The sequence below is a fragment of the Penaeus japonicus genome, unplaced genomic scaffold, assembly GCF_977035675.1.
Source record: "Penaeus japonicus unplaced genomic scaffold, GWHDUDI00000001_assembly GWHDUDI00000009, whole genome shotgun sequence".
Taxonomy (NCBI): Eukaryota; Metazoa; Arthropoda; class Malacostraca; order Decapoda; family Penaeidae; genus Penaeus; species Penaeus japonicus.
Genome location: NW_028234411.1, coordinates 3,086,571 through 3,094,070, shown reverse-complemented (window position 1 = coordinate 3,094,070; position 7,500 = coordinate 3,086,571). Strand labels below are relative to the sequence as shown.

Genomic DNA, 7,500 nt, shown 5'->3' with positions numbered 1-7,500 from the left:
ATTAATAGGTATAGCGATTAGGAATGCTTAATTTAAGAGATTTTGGTGATAAGACTCTCTAAAACTAGAAAATCTTAGAAAATAATAAGAGAATTGTCATGTCATCTAACTCCCCCGCTCCCCCCCCCCCATCATATCTAATGACAAACAATCCGCCTAAAAAAAAAAAAAAAAAAAAAAAAAAAGACGGGCATCTATGGTAAGACTCGAAGCTATGAATCCAAAGACTAACAAGCTCAATTATCCCTCGAGAACAAGCCATCAATTAACCATTTATCAACCGGATTTAACACCCGTGTTGCGACTTTACGGCGGTACTTCGGCCTTTATCTGGCGACAGAGCGATCGGTTTTGAAGGACGATGCAAAAGGACACGGCGTATAGGTGGTTTTCTGTGTGTGTGTGTGTTTGTGTGAGAGAGAGAGAGAAAGAGAGAGAGAGAGAGAGAGAGAGAGAGAGAGAGAGAGAGAGAGAGAGAGAGAGAGAGAGAGAGAGAGAGAGAGAGAGAGAGGAGAGAGAGAGAGAGAGAGAGAGAGAGAGAGAGAGAGAGAGAGAGTGTCTGTGTGTGTGTGTGAGAGAGAGAGAGTGTGTGTGTGTGTGTGTGTGTAAAAGAGAGAGAGAGAGAGAGAGTGCGTGTGCGTGTGTTTGTGTATGTGTGTGTGTGTCTTTTGCTTTTTCTACTTTTTGTTTTAATGGCGTTTTTTCTATCTTTATATTTTTTTCACTTTTTCTTTATCTCTTTAATTCTTCTTTTCTAGTCTGTCTCAGTCTGCTTGTCTCCTACCTCTCCTCCTCCTCCCCTTCCTCCTCCTCCCCTTCCTCCTCTCTCCTCCACCCACCACCACCTCCTCCTCCCCTTCCTCCGCCATCATTTAAATCTAGAGATAAGATGGTACTTCTTTTATCCTCAATTCCGACAACATTCCAACCAGCGCCTGAACTTGTGTTTTATTAACTGGTTCCGCAAAAAAAAAAAAAAAAAAAAAAAAACGTTAAGATGGCGGAATTTAAGTTACAACACTTCTTATCTTGAAGTGAGTTGGGTTCCATGATATGTCTCAGAAGAAGTACTGTTAACAGACATGTACGAACGGCTTCGGTGTACATGTGTACGTTGGGCTTTAGTGCGTGTAAAGTACTTTTAGCAGGAGCGTTGATGGTGGCGGTGGGTCTCCTTGAGTTTCTCTTCCTCGCTTCGTAATAATCAAGTGTTTCCGGTTCTTAACCTTTCTTGGAATTGTTGCAACGTGGCACTGGATATGTCTCTTTTGTGATGTGGGTTATGGTTCTTTTCTTAATGGGTAATTATAAGGTTTCTTTCTAATTTTATTTATTTTTTCTCTACTCCCTCTCTTTCTCTGTCTCTGTTTGTCTGTATCTGTCTCTCTCTCTTTCTTTCTCTCTCTTATACACAGATACCTGAAAATAACCTAATCCTCTCTCTCTCTCTCTTTCTCTCTCTCTCTCTCTTAGACACTCACACACACTCTCACCTGAAAATAACCTAATCCTTTCTCTCTCTCTCAAAGACAGCTAAAATAACTTAATCCTCTCTCTCTCTCTCTCTCTCTCACTCTCTCACATGAAAATAACCTAATCCTTCCTCTCTCTCTCAAAGACAACTGGAAATCCTCTCTCTCTCTCTCTCTCTCTCTCTCTCTCTCTCTCTCTCTCTCTCTCTCTCTCTCTCTCTCTCTCTCTCTCTCTCTCTCTCTCTCTCTCTCTCTCTCCCTTTCTCCCTCTCCCTCTCAAAGACACCTGAAAATAACCTAATCCTCTCTGTCTCTCTCTTTCTTTCTCCCTCTCCCTCTCTCCCTCTCAAAGACACCTGCAAATAACCTAATCCACATATAAAGTAAGAAAAGAAACGAGATAAGCAAGAGTCACAGCTGACAAATCTTTTTACCCGATGGCGGCGCGAAGTCGTTTCAAAATGCTAATACCCACGGTGCTAATGCCACTGTATGTTCCTTTTGCGACGTGTTGCAAAGGGTGACAGCTCTGAGGGGGGATCAACACCTGTGATACTGTGGCTTGGTGAATGACGCTCGCTTTTGTTCCGTTAACCTGCGTATCGACTGAGGTCCGTTCCGCTCTTTCGTTGAGGGGAGAAGGAAGGAGGGAGAGGGGAAAAGGCGGGGAGGGGGGTGAGAGGGAGGGAGGGTGAGAGGGAGGGAGGAGGAGGGAGAGGGGAAAAGGCGGGGAGGAAGGTGAGAGGGAGGGAGGAGAAGATAGGAGGGTGAAAGGGAGAGGAGGAGGAGGGTGAGAGGGAGGGAGGAGGAGGAGGGTGAGGGAGAAAGAGAAGGAGGAAGGGAAGAAAAGAGGGAAGGAGGAGGAGGAGGAGAGTGAGAGGGAGAAAGAGAAGGAAGAGGAGGAGGGTGAGGGAGAAAGGGAAAGAGGAGGAAGAAGGAAAGAGGGAAGGAGGAGGAGGAGGAGGAAGAAAAGAGGGAAAAAGGGAAGAAGGAGCAGTAGGGTGAGACAGAAAGGGAAGGAAGAGGAAGAAGGAAAGAGGCAAGGAGGAGGAGGAGGGTGGTTAGAGGGAGGAGGGAGAGGGTGAGAAGAAAAGAAGACAGGAGAAGGAGAAGGGAAGAGGGAAGGAGGAGAGGGGAGAGAGGGGAAAATGCAGGAGAGGGGTTAGAAAAGGGAAGGAAAGGGATAAAGAAGAAACGAGGGACAAAAAAGTAAGATACACAAGAAAGGAAAATGAAGAGGAATGAAGGGGAAAAAAGAAAAGAGGAATAGAAGCAAAGAAAGTGGAGGAAGGGAGAGAATAGAGAGAGAGAGAGGGAGAGAGAGAGAGAGAGAGAGAGAGAGAGAGAGAGAGAGAGAGAGAGAGAGAGAGAGAGAGAGAGACCACGTGTCAAAATAGAACAAACAGACTCCCTAATCTCCGTTTTTATCCCCCTCACCTTTATAAGTGAAAGGCGTGCAAAAAGAAGGGGGAGGGGAGGGGGGGAGATGGGATATTGGAGGGGTATTGGGGGCAGGGTAGTGGATAGAAGGATAGGAGGGGTAGATGAGGGGGGTAGGAGAATTAGAGGAGGATGGGGGGGGGGAGGGATGTGGGAGGGAGTAAGAAAATCCGTGGATAGGAGAATAAAGGAGAAGAAATGAGGGAGAACGAGGGGATGGCACACGAAGGGACAGGGGAGGGGGGAGGAGGAAGGGAGGAGGGGGGGAAGAGGGAGGAGGAGGGAGGGGATCTTCCAGACGGCACTCTGTAGACGGCAAAGTTAGCATTGAAAATTAGAGGGCCATTATGGCGGCGACAGCGACTGAGGGCAAAGGACACGCCCACACCCTCCTCGGGATGTTTCATTTTCGCGTCGCGGGCGGGAGGCCACCCAGGCATTAACGACAATTAGAGACAGTTCCTTTTTTTTTCTTCTTCTGCTCGAAAGGGGGACGATGTCAGGGACATTTCTTCTTTTGTTTTTTGTGTTTTTTTTACAAACACACATGTCTATATATATATATATGTATATATATGTGTGTGTGTGTGTGTGTGTGTGTGTGTGTGTGTGTGTGTGTGTGATGACAATGATGTTTAGATTAATAAAAAAAATAATAACGATAATAGAAATAATAATAATAATCATTATTACCATTACCAGTACCATCACCCCTATTCCAATAACCCAAACTTCAAAAATTACTAAAAGATAAAAATAACATCTCCCCATCCCCACCCCCCTTACCCTCTCCAAAAAAAAAACAACAACGACAACAAAATCAAACGGCCACTCAAGCCCTAACGACCAATTTGCGTGACGTGTCCAACCCTACCTATTACACCGCAGCTGACAATGGCGCCTCCAACCTCGTGTCAGACGATTCTACGGGATCACAAATTGAGGGCGGCATTCAGAGATAACGTCGTGACTATGGGCGTGGGCGCTCTCCCTGCTCAGAAATAATTGTCCGCTATCTAAGATGTCAGTCTTGTTTGTTCATGATTCTTCAAAGGAAGTCCGTTTGATTAGTTTGAGGTCTTTGTTAATGGGGTTGAGACGTGGGTGGCTGAGGACAAGATGGCGGACGAATTTTTTTGGCGGGGAATTTGTTTATGGTGAATTGTGGTGGTTTTATGGTGTGGTTGGTGGGTGGTTGTGGTGTGTGGGGTGATATGTGGTGGTTGTGGTTCGTATTAATGAGAATATCAAATGGTGATTGTTGTTTGATAATGATGATAACGAGCACACTAAATGATGGTGGTGATGGTGATGATGATGATGATGATAATGATAATGATGATGATATTTTCAAATAGAGCAACAACAAAAACAATAAAAAAACGACCAAACTGAAACAACAAATACCAAAAACCAAACAAAAAAAAAAACACTCAAAACCTAACCATCAACCTTGAACCAACCGTGCAAATCCATTCTTATAACACCAAACAACCCCGTCAATCAACATCTCAACATGCTACTTAAGATGGAAGGTAAATTCTCCGTATATCAATAAAGTGACAAGTAGATGCATCCCAGTCGTTGTCGGTGGCATACGATATCATATGCGTAATAAGGGTGTCTGGCTGGATTGTCGTACCCGTTTCCCCCGCTGTGGTTATCGTACCCATGACATGTGTTGTTGTACCCTCGTTGATGTACCGAGGGATGTAAGAAAAGGGAGGGTTCTTCATTCATAGGGTTCTGTGGCATTTCCTTTTTTTTCTTTTTTCTTTTTTTTTAGACTTGTCTTTCTTATGGTTATCTTTTTTGTTTTGTTTTGAGTATCTCTCTGTCTTTCTTTATCTTTCTTTTTCTTTCTCTGTCTGTCTTTCTCTTAATCTATCTCTTTCTCTCTCCATGTCTCTCTTAATCTTTTTTTTCTCTCTTTCTTCCCCCCCCCTCCCCCTCCAAATCTCCATCCCCCTTTCCCTTTTCCCTCCCCCTCCCACATCTCCTTCTCCCTTTCCCTCCCTCTCCCTCCCCATCCCCATCTCCCTCCCCCTCTCCCCCTCCCCATCTCCTTCTCCCTTCCCCCTCTCCCATCCCCCCCATCCCCCCTCCTTCCAAACGAACGAACGGCATGGCATAGAGGCGTTCCTACGACCCTAGCCCAGCCATTCTAACACAGCAATGACATTTTCTGCCCTAATTGAGATGCCAACCGCCCGCCAATGCCGCCTCGACCGCAAGTAACCGACCGTTTGTGCGGGCGGGAGTTGTAGCACGGAGAGGTGATTTGTACTACATAACCGCACTTACCTCCGGGCTTACCCCTCTCCTGCTCTTAAGTGTGTACAAGGGTTCATTTGGGGATCCCTAAATGATAGGTGTCGCCACGGGCCTTGCTGATTGGGGTACTCGAGCTGAAAGTCACCGCGGAACGTGTTGAGGTACGAGGGGTCTTGGAGAAGCTGTCGTTACTTCGGGTTGCTTGCTTGCGTTCTCTTGGGTTGCTTGTGTTCTCTTGGGTTGCTTGTGTTCTCTTAGGTTGTTTGTGTTGCCTTGGGTTGTTTGTGTTTTCTTGGGTTGTTTGTGTTCTGTTAGGTTGTTTGCGTTCTCTTGGGTTGCTTGTGTTCTCTTGGGTTGCTTGCGTAAGAGGTGATGGCGTACGTAAGAGGTTCCGAGAAAGCATTTGAAGAGGAGTCATAGTTGGGGGATATTTGAATAACTTATGATGTAGATGTGCGTGTATGTTGTTTTTTTTTCTAGGGTGTGCGCATATACACACGCACGTACACGTACACGCATACGCATACGCACATGCACACGCACACGCACACGCACTCGCACACGCACATGCACACACACACACACACACACACACACACACAGACACACACATATTCACATATACAGATAACTGCTATACACGCATACATACACGTTGAATGCCGTATAGAATGATGCCGTATATAATGATGCCGCAGACAATGATGCCATATAGAATGATGCCGTGTAGAATGATGTCATATAGAATGATGCCATATAGAATGATGCCGTATAGAATGATGCCATATAAAACGATGCCATATAGAATGATGCCATATAAAACGATGCCGTATAGAATAATGCCATATAGAATGATGCTGGACAACCTAAAAAAGCCTCTTTCCTTTCTCCTTCCTGTGTTGGCGGCGACCGGCGAGAGCATTTTAAGATAATTGCAAAATATCGCTAATTAGTATAGAGGATGAAAGTGATAGAGGGGGGTGGGAGGGGTGGGGGTGAAGGGAGGAGGACTAGGGATGGTGGGGGAGGGGGAGGAGGGAGGGAGGGTGTCGGTATGGATGGTGGTAAAGGCGGAAAGAAAGAAAATGGAAATGAGAGAGAGAGAGAGAGAGAGAGAGAGAGAGAGAGAGAGAGAGAGAGAGAGAGAGAGAGAGAGAGAGAGAGAGAGAGAGAGAGAGAGAGAGAAATATATATATATATATATATATATATATATATATATATATATAAGTCCATGTGGGTGAGTGAGGGGGCAGGGAGGGGGAGGGGGTAGGGGCTTATATGGAGAAATAGAAAAGTAATATAATAATAATATCAACAATAATAATAATAAAAGACATAGTATCCAAATAAAAACTCACCACCTAGAATCAAAACAAAACAAAATCAAAACAAACAAACTTTAGCTGCATCAACGTTGAGAACAAAACACGTGCAAAGTCCACACTGGGAAAGTACACGTGATAGGACAGTGGCGCGACGGATTCACCGGATGTTGTCTCATTTTGTCTTTCTTTCTTTCTATTTTTTATTTTCTCTCCTCCTCCTCCTTCTTCTTGTCCTTGTTTTCCTCGTTCTTCTTCTTGTTCTTGTTCTTGTTCGACTTCTTTTCTTTCTTTTTGTTCTTCATTTTCTTCTTATTTTCTTCTTTTTGTTCTTCTTCATCTTCTTTTCCGTCTTCTTCTTGCCCTTCTTCTTCTTCTCCTCCTCCTCCTCCTTCTCCTCCTCCTCCTCCGTTTACATTAAATAATTCAATAATATCATCGTTATTTCATTTATCTATCAATTTCCATTTCTTTTTGCTTCCGTTAACGAGTATTTCTCGTTTTTGCGCATGCGTGTTCAAAACTTCTCATCTCCTTACGAGTCTGGATTTCTCCCTCCTACCCCCCCCCACCCCTCACCCCCCCTCGTCCCCCCCTCCCCCTCCGTAGGTATCACAGTTGACACATTGCAGAAAGTTGCACTAACACGTCTGCCGTCACGTATGCCACTCATGTACTCTCGGTAGATTGATATGCAATGTCGTTGCCACTTGCATGAGCATATCACTGAATAAAACATTTACATACAACGTGTGAATATTTATTTACTCATGTGTATATTTACTTACGTAATTGCATACACGAATGCATCTCTTCTTCCATCTATTAATCATTCCCTCCCTCCTTCCCTCCTTCCTTCCCTCCCTCCCTCCATCCCTCCCTCTTCCTCCTTTCCTCCTTCCCTCTCTCGCTCCCTAACTCCTTTCTTCCCTCTCTCTATTCATTCATTCATTCACTCCTTTATTCATTAATTCATCCACTCACTCAAT

The 7,500-nt window shown here is 44.8% G+C and overlaps 1 long non-coding RNA gene across 1 annotated transcript in view; it reads right to left on the bottom strand.

Annotated features, from left to right (window-relative positions):
- Positions 1–7,500, bottom strand: part of LOC147471224 (uncharacterized) — a 226,813-nt gene that overhangs the window by 218,557 nt on the left and 756 nt on the right. The window lies entirely within an intron of this gene.